Source organism: Anomalospiza imberbis, chromosome 4 (assembly GCF_031753505.1).
Source record: "Anomalospiza imberbis isolate Cuckoo-Finch-1a 21T00152 chromosome 4, ASM3175350v1, whole genome shotgun sequence".
Lineage (NCBI taxonomy): Eukaryota > Metazoa > Chordata > Aves > Passeriformes > Viduidae > Anomalospiza > Anomalospiza imberbis.
Genome location: NC_089684.1, coordinates 8,947,067 through 8,961,172, shown reverse-complemented (window position 1 = coordinate 8,961,172; position 14,106 = coordinate 8,947,067). Strand labels below are relative to the sequence as shown.

At 34.6% G+C, this 14,106-nt stretch overlaps 1 long non-coding RNA gene across 2 annotated transcripts in view; it reads left to right on the top strand.

The window, feature by feature from the left end:
- The window catches only part of LOC137472189 (uncharacterized), a 60,283-nt gene that overhangs the window by 19,918 nt on the left and 26,259 nt on the right, over positions 1-14,106 (top strand). Inside the window, exon 2 of one of the 2 annotated variants that reach the window (XR_010998055.1) lies at positions 752-1,363. The exons of the other annotated variant lie outside the window; for it this stretch is intronic. This is a non-coding gene — a long non-coding RNA (uncharacterized lncRNA). Of the gene's footprint in view, positions 1-751; positions 1,364-14,106 lie in introns of those variants that run through there. 2 annotated transcript variants of the gene reach the window in all.

The following is a 14,106-nucleotide window of genomic DNA, read 5'->3' as shown; positions in this document are numbered from 1 at the left end:
CTGCTTCTTGAACATGGAGCCTCAGATACTTTGACATGAATGTTTACAACATCTGGTGTGATTATTTTTCCTTTTTCTGCCTTGACTTTTTGAAGTCATTCCCTTCTCTAGGCAGAGTTTGAACCCTTTACATCATTATACCGTTGTGGCTGAGTCTCCTGCAGAGGCTACAGCAATCTAAATCAACTTCAGATGGTTTGCCAAGAAGCTTTTAGGCAAAGTACACGATCTGGCTGCATGCTGGAGGGAGTATGGCCACAGCATAAGCACAGAGGGATATGTCTGTATTGTACTCACCTCTTACTCTCTTGCAGAGAGACAGTATTTGTTGTAATAATTCCTAAACAACCCACTCTAATCAGGATGGTTTTCTGTTGCTGTGGTTTTTTACCTGACTGGAACCAAAAGAAGCTGGGATAGCAACAGCACCCAGGATTATTTACATCAGATTTTTTCCTTAAAAAACAAACAAAAAAGAGTAAAAAACCACAGCATTGTTCTTCCTCATGCACAAGGGCACAAGAATCCAGCTTATTTTGCATCTTCTGCTTCTTGGCAGTCCTTAAGAAAGTGCAAGGCAATGCTTGTGCTGCAGTAAAGAAAACTTGCAGGTGCAGCTGTGTTTTCCTTTCAGGGGTTTTGACTGTGAAAGTAACTCCTTTCTTTCTCTTGCTCACAATGGGTGTGCTTTGTTCCTAGAAATAAATGTTGTCCAGTTTACAGAGTAAGAATGTTGTTTTCTTTTTTCCAGAGGCTAGCTGTGAGGCCTGGTTCAATGACGTCAATAGTTTTGTCTTCAAAAGCTCTTCAGTTCCTGGAAGTGGTGGAATGGTGTCTTCTTCTAGCTCCCCTCTGCCATGGGGAGAGAGGGGCTGGAAAGGGGAAGGCATTCAAGTGGGGTCAGTTTTTTCATTGACAGAAGTGCTTTGCTGTGTGACTGACAAAAGCCATATATATCTATCTATATATATAGATATATGTGTGTGTATATCTATACTCAGTCTTTTTCACTTGTGCAGCATGGCATACTTTTAAATAATATGCTCTGCACTTGGTTTTCGTGCACTGAATAGTAAGTATGTATGAGCTACAGTCAGTCATTTTAGAAAGTAGGCAAGGCAGGTAAAAAGAGAAAAATGTTTTTATGTGTTGTGTCCTGCATCAAAATTCTGGTGTGTGTGTATGCACATGTGTTTTACTGCTGAATTATCTGGATTTTTGCTTTTTTTGAAAGTAGATGGGTTTTCATCCAAAGGTTTTATAGCAGGGAGAGTAAAGTAAAACATGAGCTCTTGCCAAAGACATCTTAATGGACAAGAGTTGAAGGTACTAAAATTAAACCAACTATTAATTCCACTATTAATATATATTAATAAATCAATTATTTCCACTATTTTTGTTTTAAAAAAGATTATTATATATTGCAACTGCTGTACTATGACTGTTTTTTTTATTAAATATCACTTTTGTAGTAACAAGTCATACAACTGGTTCTAAGTATCATGAAATCTAACAATAGTAATGCTTGTATCAGTACCAAGGTTAAAAAAAAAAAAAAACAAACTAAAAACTTACCAGTAGGCAATTGTGATTCCTTGTGCCTCATCCTATGAGCTAACTGTATGCTGGTTTTATTATAAAAATTGGTGTTGTCTGAATGGTGGGCTGGCTCAAGAAAATACAAGGCAAAGATGGCTCCCTCTGGCTCAGGAAGTCACCAAGTTTCAAGTTATCTGGAAAATGGGGGAGTGTTCAGGGAAAATATCACTATATATTTGCTTTATTTATTTACTTTTCCCAGTCATTTTGTTCATTCTTAGAAAAGGTAATTTAGCATTTGACTAGGTGTTCCTTTGGCCTGTGACTTTTTTCTTCTCATGAACTTGGATAGGAAAGTCAGGTAAATCAACAAGGAGTTCTGGGCTTTTTGGCTACAGCCTGAAGCTGTCTGCTTTTGCAAGTTTAACAGAAAATGTTATGACTCTGGAAGTAACAATAGAGCACTTTCATTATGGCATGTTGAAAAAAGTGGATGAATAAACATTTGTGTAGACTGTGTGCTCTAGTAAATGTTTGGGGCCATATTTGAAGTGGAAAATATGGTCTCAGATAGTTGCTTGCAATAAATCCAGTCCTAATAAATCAGTGCTCTGAGTGACACATAATTAAAAATTAGAGCAGCTGGAAGTCAGCATGGAATGCTTCTCGGCTTTTGCTGAGTAAAGATACCTGTTTTTTTCCCCTCCTATTTTTCTCACAAAAACTTTTTCAATTTTTTCTTTATTATCTTCAACAGTGTTGTAGGGTTATTTGTCAGTAGCAGTCCTAGAGAAAAAAGTGAAAAAATAAGTAAAATAGAATCATTTCTGTAGAAAGCCAGAATATTTTATTTCCCCATTTTTAAAATAATCCTACACCTTTTTTCATACCAAGCCTTTGGAAGGCTGTTCACTTTCTGGCACCAGATGTGTGTACGGAGCAACTGTGTTTAGTATTACAGTCCTGCACTGGAATATCCTGATGTTAAAGAATATTTTCCCTTTCCCATAGATGCCAGCCAAGATGTGCTGGCAGTAGAAGAACTATTATTATGTGAAAATTATCAGCTATTGTGTGCTTCATAGATGTTATTCCTGCCTGATAATAACCTCTTTCTGCAAGTGTGTGGCGATTGAGGAATCATTCATGTACCTGATCTAGCTCAGAGAGCTCTACTAAGACTTGTGTGACTCCAGCTCTATACTGACCCTAACAATAGCAAGAAAGATCATTTGTGTAATTCAGAGTTTGAATGGGATGGAATTAAGTGCAAGTGTCTGTTTTCAAATTGGGAAGGTAAGGTAGCTTGCAAGCGATTGTGGAAGATGAAGAAGACACGGACCTACACCACTAGATCTTGACAAGCATGAAACAAAAGCCCACTGCATCAGTTGTGTTGCAATAGTGATATTCTAATATCCTCTCACAAAGATATTTGTTCAGATAATGCATGTATGCTTTCTGCCTTTTTTATTTTTCCAACAAATTGGTGATATTTTCTTTAAAAAGGCAAAAATACAGTACAAATTGGATAGGGCTAAGATGATCATATAAGTTACATAAATGATCGCCTATACAGAGAAATGGCAAATAATGGGAAATTCCTTCCATAGGAATGACTGAGCTGTTTTTGATAAGAGGCTAAGGGATAATTAAGTAAAACTAGCTGAGAGAGAATCACAGAGGAAAGCCATGAGGCTGAGATGTTTCCTTTCCAGTAACAAGGGAACAGAGCAGGACAGTAGGTTTAGCTACCTCCAGCTGAAGATGAATGAAATGCACATTCTGCTGCCATGGTATAATTTAATTACTTGATTTTTTTTTTTTTAAGAGTGTTCCATAAAAGCATACCAGATTCTTCTGTCCAAGTCTACTTTGAAATCAAAATGCTTTAGTGATACAGTATACCCATCTCTGTCCCTAACAGTCTTATTTCTATTTGGATGTAATTTTGTCATACCTGTTCCTGCTCAAATTAAAAAAAGAAAAAAGTGTCTATTTGTATGCTTTAAGCAAGCTGATGCTTCTAGTGCTAAACAGAAATGGTATAGCCTAATCCCCTAAACTGGTACTTACAAAATTTATAGGTAATGATTGAATAAAGTAGTAGCTGTGTCTTTATTTTCTTCTTGATAATTGTGGGGAAAGACCTACAGAAAAGCAATAAGTGACTCTCATGCCTGACTTCTAGAACAAAAAAAGGATAAAATAATGGAATTCTGTTCTGTTGTAGCTCGCTGGGGTCTTGCTACTGACCTCGTCTGAGCCTCACTCCCATTTCCTGTGGGTCGCACCCCGTGCTAGGAGGCAAACTGAAGCTGTTCAGCAAAAAGGGTTATATAAGTTAATGTTTTTGGTATGTCTGAATTATGTGAGAGGACCTGGAGTTAGCTGCAGAAGCTTAAAGACAGCTAAAGCCTTTGTGCTGACCTGAGAATGGAGGCCTGTTTGCACATATGGCTTGGTATTTTAATTGTTACAGCTCTGTGTTTTTTGAAGCCTGATGGGAAATATTGTAAGTTTGTTCTAGTGTGTATTTCAGTAGTCATCCTTGCTGGCAAGGAAATTTACAGCTCTATTTGATATGTTTAGTTGTATCAAATTTATCTAATTCAAAACTTCATGAAAGAAAAGTATTGGCATCTAGCAATTACACAGTTCTGTATTCATTGCCTAAAGTTTCAAGGCTAATAAAAAGTTATTTACTCCTTAAAGCATATTTTAGTCATCTTGTAGCTGTCATGGATATGAAATTCTGCATAACCATGGTTATGGTTTCTGGTTGTGATGAAAGCACTGATGTGTTCCGTGGCTGCATGTACATTAGTCCTTTCTGTTAGCTTGGCTAGGGTGTTGTGTCCTTCCTGATGCTGTCTGCCTTCTCAGTTTGATGTAGGACCTGCTCAGTTTTCTGTCAGGAGCCAGCTGTGCTTGCACATGTTCTCTGTTATATTTAGGAAACAGGGAGAAACCTGACACACTTTTGATCAGAAATGGTTGCTTGTAATATTAAGTAGCCCAAACTAGTTTACTTTCAAGATATGTTTTTCTAAAAAATCTGAGTTATATTGAAAAATTGTTTTATTTTTTCAAGAAAACACAATTTTAAATTTTATTGACTGTGATAGAGTTGTGCTTTTCTTGCTTTAACAAAACCAAGGTTCTTTCCACAAACCTGTTATACATTGAAGAATGAGTTAGATCTTACCAGAATGGCATTATGGCTGGTTTAAGCTGGCTCAGGGGCTTTCAGATTTCAGTGCCTGTTACACAGCCACTGATGTTTTCCCCCTTCATTCTGCATATGTATTTGGTCACTGCTTTGGGATGAAAGACCCTGAAGAATAAACTCTCTCTGACATCTGCAGAAGGTAGTAGTTGTAACTCATAATAGAGGTTACCAGTGGGACAGGAGGTTTGTATTGTGTCCTCTTTTCCTGCTGCCAGTCATTTACTTTTTATGGGCTTTAAATTTTAAAATAAAAATGATTGTACATTACAAGCACTTCCTCTGATGAAGTATACAAATGTCATTGGAAACAAAGTGAGCTAATCCTATGGCTGATTTAGATTAAACTTTCCACTGGAGTAGCTTTATGTTAGAACTTGATTCATTTGCATCACAGCATTTAACTGCCATTTTAACTGATTTTCCTATTAACAAGACCCAAATGACAGCTCTCAGACCAGCCTTCAGAAAAGTCCTGAGATGAGCCTAACTAAATGTGTTAACTTTAGAAGAGATATTTTTCTTAAATGACCTTATTCTTGAAGGTATATCAATAGTGAAATAGTTTTTGAAAGAACTTATAACTAAATTTCAAACAATGTGTGAGGTCCCCCTTTAGCCCAATAGTCTATGATTGATTCTGTGAATATTCAGACAAATATACTGTCAAGCCTATTTTCTAAATTCATGCTTTATTTCTTGCAGTAGTTAAACACACCTTTTGTTCATTCTTAGTATTTGTGTGAGGTCTCATGGGATGGAATTTTCTTCGTGCAGCCCATATGGTTCTGTGTTCCAGATTGTGACCAAAATTGTGCTGATAGCACTGATCTTTTTGCTGTTGCTGATTCATACACAAAGTTTAAAGGCCTTCTCTACTTCTCACCTTGTCCCCACAGTGGGGAGGTTGAGGATGGGCAAGAAACTGGGAGGGGGTTGCTACCCCTGGGACAGCTGATTTGAATAGGCCAAAGAGCTGTTCCATGCCTTATAACATCGTGATCAGCAATAAAGTTGGCAGCAGATAGCTCTCCCAAGGTAACCTTTACTGTAGGACTGGCTGGACAGCAGGCCTGCTTGTGGGAGGTGGTGAGTAATTGCCTTTGCATCACTTGGGGTTTTTTATTAGGTTTTGTTTTTCTTTACTTTTTAAACTGTCTTTATCTTCACCCATGAGTTTTTCTCACTTTTGTTCTTCTAACTCTCTCCCCATCCCACTGGAGCGAGTAATCAAACAACTGGATGGGAGTTCAACTGCTGGCTGGGGTCAACCCACCACAGTGTATGTCAATTAAAAGCTTCTGCATTCTGTTTTTGTAAGGATGCTAGAATTTTGATGTTACATTGTAGCTTAAAATTTATAGATTTATGATCTTTGTACAGAGGGAGAAAGACCCCAAGTGTAGAAATTAATGTAAGCCCTCTTTTCTTGTGCCAAATCTGAAATCTCTTGATATGGGAAATTTCCTTACGTGGGTAGAGAGAAGTAGTGTCAGCTGCAAAAACATTGAAAGCTTTTGAACAAACTGGTGATCTTCCCAGAAACTTCACTATGTTTAGGTGAAAATTGTTATTTGCCAACTGAAATATACATAGAGTGTACTTTATTTCTTATTTAATGAATATATGCACACATAAGCCAAGATTAATTCTGTCAGTTGGTTTGGATTTAGTGTAAAACAAACATGGGTACCAAAACAGTCATAGTTACTGTGCATTCCCATTATGTGAAGTTAATTCAAACTCTTTGAAACTTTGGAACAAAGTAATCTGGAATGAGAGGTGTTTGAAATACTAGTCCAAATTTATTCTCAGTTCTTGATATTTCTGCTGCAATGTTCAGAGGAAAATGTAATTTAGTAAGAAAAATGGGCTGTTGAAGAGGTAAGCAGTAGTTTTGGGGAGGACCTCCAGAGAATTCAGGTTAGAGCAGAGTCTTCTCAACTGCAGTATGTATATCTTTAAATGTACTGAAGTGTGGCAAGTGAAGAGCGTCAGCTATTAATGCTGTTAGTTGTTGCAAATGTAACTACTGCTGCTACTACTGGAATAGTTTTATCAACTTCTGAGTGAGTATTTAAGATAACGAAATACATTCATTAAAGACTGCTCGACAAATTATATGGTAAAGAGATCTATAAGGACAAGAGGCATTAAAACCAAAGAGACAAAAGCTAACATTCCAGAAACATAAAACTGATTAGTGGGGCTTAGGGCTATGTTTCTGTAAGTAACTTTTAGGAGGGGTTCTCAGAAAAAGTGAACAAACTTGTAAAAATTAAAGACAAAAGAAATTATTACAACTGTCAAAAAAAAGTCAGCGTTGATGTGCTTATTCTCTATCAAACTTTTACTGTTGGCAAAAGAAAATTGACTTAATCAATGGAATAATTTCACCTGTGATAAATGTGTATCCGACAATGCTTCACATGTGGTGCATGTAACTGTTACGCTTCAGTTTATTCATTGTGCACACTTGTCTGCAGGCACACTATTCAGCTGGGATCAGGCACCTGAAGCACATTAAAAAATGAGCTAAAATAAAATTCCTTTCCAGTGACTGGGAGAAGGAAGTTTCCAGATAGTTTTCTGCTTTTTCTTTAAAAATATCTACTGTTCTTCTAAAGATAAAGGAATTACAAGGTATCTATTAAAGGAATATAATTCTTTTTTCTTTTCTGGCATGATCTACAGCTGTAGCTCAAAACCTTATCTAACGGAAGGAAGGTTTTGTAGCATTGCAAAACTTAGATTATATTAAGCATGAAGATACAAAGTACTTGGATTTCACTGGTTTAGTAATGATAGCAATATGCTGACTTTTTTTTTCTCTTGTTCTCCTTTCTGTCTTTCTGATGCTGGTCATTTCTATAATAATCTGAGCCATTTCAACAGTTGTCTGAGACTGTGATTTGTTACTTTTTATTTCTGCCATTATCCTGGGCACTTCTTTAAGCAAAATGTTATCAATGTTTGTCTTCTACTATTTTCTATATTTCTATATTATTATATATTTTCTTATTCAATACCAAAAAAGTGAAAGAAAAATATTTGAGTGCAAATACTTATACACTCCACCAGGAGAAAATGTGCATTGCTTTGGTTGTTGGGGTTATAGAAGTAAAGTTTGCAGTTTTGCTTTTTAATAAATATTTTCTGGTATAGAATCACTTTTGTAATTCTGAGACTTAATTCAACTTTCCATCAGAAGATTAGTTTGTGCAGGTTACATCCAATCTCATTTTTTTTTTATCTCCATCTCTGCTTGTTCTTGGCTGTGTTCTGCCCCTTGCCTGCTTTTTGGTAGGTCCTTTTAACCAGATAATTTAATGGTTATGTGTCATAGACCAGTTGCACTAGTTATGGTGGTAAAGCTGAAGAAGCAAGGCAAATGAATGGGTGAGAACTTGTCATGTCTGATAGCTTAGAGAGGTACCTTGCCACTGAAAGAACTTGTTTAACTATTAGCACTAGAAAGAGAGAAATTCTGGGAAAACTATTGCAAAGAAAATATATTTAACAAAATTGAAGAAGGGGAAAATCCAAATAATTTTCAGACAGAATAGGGATATACTCAGAAAATGTGAAAACAGAAGATTTTTCTAACTAAAAGCAGGAAGTATGTGTGTTGCTATGGTTTAGCTCCAGGAATTAGGGAAATCTTACAATAGTCTTTAAATGTGCCAGATTTGCAGGCCTGAGGTACTAGTAGGACAAGAGGTCTCTTCTGTATGAAATATTTAACGTGCTGTATTGGGTATCCTGACACACCTAATGCTAATTAACCTAATGCTATTTGTTAAAAAATGTATTCATTCTTACTGCATAGGCCTTAGTTATTTGTTCATAGGCAAAAATGTCTGAATTTATTCTCTCTTGGTATATAAATGGATATTGATATACTAAGATCAAGATTATAGTAAAATAAAGTAGATTTTTGTATGTTAAAAAATGAGTTCTTCATCCTGTCTATTGTCTTTCCAGTTTAGGGGACACGCTCTGGAACACAGAGGAATTTTCAAAGTTTAGCAATTGGAATACAAAGCTCACTTGACAAATGTATGTTATGTAGAAAAAAAATTTCTTTCACTTTCAGAACCCAAACTCAGCTCAACTGATAAGAAAAAATTGCTGCATTTGTAATGTTGGGTTTTCTCTCCAGATCTTCTCACACAAAAGTTTAGAAGTGTGCAAAAATCCATACAATGAAGCATATGTAACATAACACAAATCACTCCCACAAGTTTGAGAACAAGGCTCCCTGGCATTTGTATGTAATTTAATACTGTGCATCCTCTTTTGCATTTTTTTCCTGCTAGATAAACCCAGTAGAATAGAGTTTCATCTAAGTAATTAAAAAAACATCTTAACTCTATAAAATCCTATCATAATATACCCATACAATGTTGGGATTGTATTCGAAGGAAAAGTGATACTTCCCAAGGTTTAGAAATATACTTTTTTCCTGTCTCACATTTTGTTAAGTCAGATGCAGCCTCTCATTATGTTTAAGCAGATGCACAGAGTGTAATAGACCATCCCCAGGTTCCAACCTGCAGGTGTCATGGTGCACTGGTGAGGACAGTAGGGCTTCGTTTTCACTTGTGTTGCCTTGTTGATGGATTAGCCAGAGCTTGTCATGGGTTAGGTGCCAAGGGATGTCTTTTGAATCTGAGTCCAAAGAAAACAGTAGGCTGTCCAGTTGATGAAAGCTTTGAAGGGGTTCTTTCTGGTTGTTAGAAATAATAAACGACCGAAACTCAGGCATAAAAATATACACATTGTTGTGCGTAGTGTAATTTAAATTTTGTGTGGATCACATCAAATAGATGGATCTATAATATGTTGATTTCATTAAAACATTTTCTTCAGCAACATTAACAATAATATTTTTAATCTGATAATATTTTATGCAGGTACTTGGGGAGGAAGGTATTTCTCAGAACTGTATAAAGGTGGTAGCAAAGGAAGTTTAAATTCTTAAATTCTTAAATGGATGGTTATAGCTAAGTGTAATCTTGCAACTGTCTTGTGAGCTTTAGGTTCTTTTTTTTTATCCTTGTGAAAATTTCAATTAATATAATGAAAAGAACAGAGAATTTGAAGCTGTGTTTTGTAAATTGAATCAATATTATGCTGTAAATTGCCTTCAACCAGTGAAACATTTTGGTGCTAATGTTTGTAACATTCACTGTGATGGGAGTTTCTCTTTAGAATATCTAAATATAGTGTATATTACTAAAATGGTATCTTCTGGATGAAATTTTAGGACTATGTATATCATTAAAAGTTTATTTCTATATTAATATAATTTCATGTTTTCAGATTATTTTAAATATTTTTTTTAAAGTTGATGTTAGATTAAAGTGGAGCTTTCAGTTCAAAGCTGCAATTAATTTTCAGCATTAACCTGCCTCTCTTGTTATTAAACTATACTCAAAAAATTAAACACTTGAAACAATTTGAGAGAGGAACTTGCTGGAAATACTTGATGAATGTGAATGTGGTCCAATTTGGCAACCACAACTGAATAAAGAAACAGGCTTGCAACTCTGCTCCCCCCTCTTCTCCATTAACTGTGACTAAGAGGGAGTGTTTTCTTCTTCACAATAAGAGGAAATCTCATTTGTTACATGGCAACTTTTAATGTTATCTCTGTAAGCACTGTTTAAAGACAAATTACAATACCAAACACTGATTTAATGGAAAAAACATGTATTGAACATGGGAAAAATGTATAGTTTGGTCCTATGAAAATCTCTCAAGTTTCTTTTAAGTAACCTGTTCTATATTAAAAAATAAAGAATTGAAAAAATAGTTTTCTTTCATGCCCTCAAAGTGTTTTCAACAGATGTTCTATGTTTCATTTTGCAAGAAATACTTTAAAGCCATCTGTGGTGTTGTAAATGTTGAGAATAGCAATAGAAAATTAAAGCTTTCGTTTAAAATTTTGAAAGAGGATCTTGGAACTAGTCTTGTTGTATATTTTGGTCATCCAAGAAGAGTTTGCCATGATATTTAATAAGTCTTGAATGAAACTGAGTCTCCAGTCAATGCATCCAAAACCAAAATTAATTAATTATGGTAGTTTAAGGAAAATTTGAAGACATAACACTTCTTAATATCAACAGTATATGTATAACATAAAGTTCATTATGAACAATCACATTGAATGATATGGCAAATAGATGTCAATACAGAAGCTTGCTCTTGCAGATCACATGTAATAATTGTTTTAATCTGAATTTCTGATCCCATATGGAAATACTTGATAGCCTTTTATAATACATAACATTTTTACTTAGATTAATGCTAATTCCGCTCTTAGATCTTTTTGAGCTTTACTGTATTCCACCGGTGGCATTTAGCCTGTACATATGTCTGGTTCTTTCAACAACATATGGGTTTATAGAGATAAATATTATCCCCTTCTATTGGATATAGTTTTCTTTAGGATTCAAATGTTATTTTCAGTTTATTTTTGACTTTGTCAAATTGGTTTATAGCATTTTTTTAAGATATAAGGACACTTAGGAGCTTTCACTAGAATAAAGTAAAACAAAAAGAAGAAAATACCTTTAGACAATAGAAAACCAAGTAAAAGCACCCTGTAATGTAAGTGGAGTATGGAAGAGTTGTGTGAACATGATCCAGGAGTTATTTCAGTGCTCTACTGTGTATTTTTTCCTCTATGTACTTAGAATTCTTTTCAGGGTAAATTTTACTTTGAATTTTCTTTTTTTTGTAGTATAAAATTTGGAAGTAATTTCACATCCATATAATGTTTTTATTCCACTGGTAATTGCAATTTGTTGATGCACACTGTTAGATTTAACATTCCCTCACAAAATAATCTATGTTGATCATTTTAAATTATAGGGGAGTTGATGTATTGTTTTAATGCTGTTTAAATTTGCAGCCAGTAATTAATAGAAGTAAAATAAAACATTTGAAAATTTGGTTTGAATTTTATTTTTGTCTGTGAAATATTGTTTCAGAGAAGATATTAGAATAAATGGAAGTATATTGAAAATTACGTCTTGAAACTTGTCTGATCACTGAGAGAAAGGGAGCTCATCTGTTAGCAGCAGGAATCTATGTAGATGGAAGATACTTTGATACTTTTTTTTTGTTATATTCTCCAGAAGGTAACAGAAGATATATGTAAATATTGCCAGACTTAGAGGTCCATTCAGAAAATTGTATTGGTAGGTGGAGTTTGTGTTAGAAATGGTGGAAATGGATTATATTATTGTTATTATGATACAAATAAATTAAAAAAAAATCTGGAAATCAACTTCCAGGGCTGAAACCAAATAAATTTTACAGCAGTAACTTAGATTTACTGCATTGGTGACCAGGAAAACTTGTTTTTCTGCTTCCTGAAACTGAGTCAGAAGCAGACTTTATTTTTAAAGGAATTTCTTCTATAACAGAAATCATAGAAATACATAGAAATTAGGCCTTCACAGCATGTCAGCATTTGAGTGTGTTCTCTTACCCCAAAGTATCACTTATATATGTCTTCCCTGGTGAATATTTAAGATCTGTCTGAGCACTGAACTCCAGCATCCCTAGGCAGTTAGTTCTAGTGTTCTGCTGTTCATACTTCTAGAAACCCCTTTTTTGAAAATGAAATCTTGTTGACTTATCTCTTCTTTACAGTCTTCTTAAAAATGCTATTGCAGTTTATTTTTCCATGCTATGACAAATTTTATAAAATTGATCTAGGATCCAAATTTTATAAAAATCTTGAAGACGTTTGCTCTGATGTATTTGAAGAATGTTATGCTGGCTGAGAAATGCTTCTTGTTCCAGCTTGTTCCCATGAATTTTAGTTCTTTCAGTCTTGGTTTACAGTGTTTTCAGTCTAATCTTTCTTGCTGCTAGTGAAAAGAGCACAGGCTAAAATTATGCCAATCCATAAAACCTAAAATACAGGCTGTTCCTGTTCATTGTTCAACACAAGTGAAATATTTTAAAAACATTATGGTGGAAAAAGATTTATTTTTTTCAAATAAAAGCTTGTTAGCCTCCATAGTGTTGGAAGAAGAAAAGTGGTTTGCTCTGCATGGCATTTTATTTTCTACCTAGCCATGCCAGCAGTCCTTAGTAGGACTGGTATGGCTTCAGACTAAATAATGTCTGTGGATTTAAGGAATAAGGATTGCTATGAAATCAGGACCCTAGAAAACAGTAGTCTGTTAGACTACTGTTCTTGTTCTAGAGAAGGAGATCCTTAAAAGGTCTTAATATTCTCATATAAGAATCTGTTTTCCAAAGGCAAAAGTAGTCAAAATTCAGTTTGGATAAAATAGTAGAAAAAAAAGCATTTTTTGCTCTGGATTCTCCTCTTCCATCAACAGAGAGGTAGACAGGTATCTCTTGTGTTCTTTGTAGTAAGAATTTCCATAAATTCATTTTGCAATCATTTTATTAGTAAAGTTTCAGAAAACTGTGTCACTGACACTTGTTTTTGTAGGTTGCTCTCTACTTGTCACAGGCATCTTAAGCCCTTGATCTTAAAATATGTATTTTATTAGATGTCCTAGATTATATCTAAATTAAATGGTTTTGTACTGTTTTTTGAAATAGGTATTTTTAAAAATTATTAGCTAACTATAACACTTTAAAAGGCAATTTTTCTGTAATTAGCTTTTGTTTTAGCCTCTAAAAACAGTCTGAACTAAAATCTTCTTTCTGCTTTTTGTACAATAAAATGCCTAATATATGCTAAATTAGAGGTTTTCAGAAACTTATTTCTATAGTAATTTTATTTTCCTCAATAAATAAATTATTAGGAAGCAAATACACAGGGGATGAAAAGAATCTGTGGGTATATGAAAAACAAAGATTATTGCCTGGATTTAATGAGTGAGAACGATGGCTTGTTTTGTGCAGTAATTGCAACTTGTTTTATCAAATCACATGATACTTAAATGAAAGTCTTTTATTGAATACTCTGCCAAAACAAACTAAGTTGAAGAGTATATGTATTCCCCTTCAGATTTATTTCATCTGATACTGAGATAACAGATTTTTGAATTATGGCCAGAAAGACAGTAAAGATAATCAAATCACCAGACCTGAAATATCTTTGTTCTTCTCTTGGACAGAAACTCTCATTTTAGTGGTTAATTAATTTTAATATCTTTTAATGTTTCATTCACGCTATGTTTCTGATTAGGATGTACCTGCACTATAAAATGCTCTGGGCAGTGTCCTGCTTAAATGATGACTTGGATAGACATAAAGATAAAAACACAGGAAGTGTTGAGTCTTACTTCTACTTAACCACTCTTCAGTAGTTGTTTCCTTAAATTTTCAGTCCAGTAATT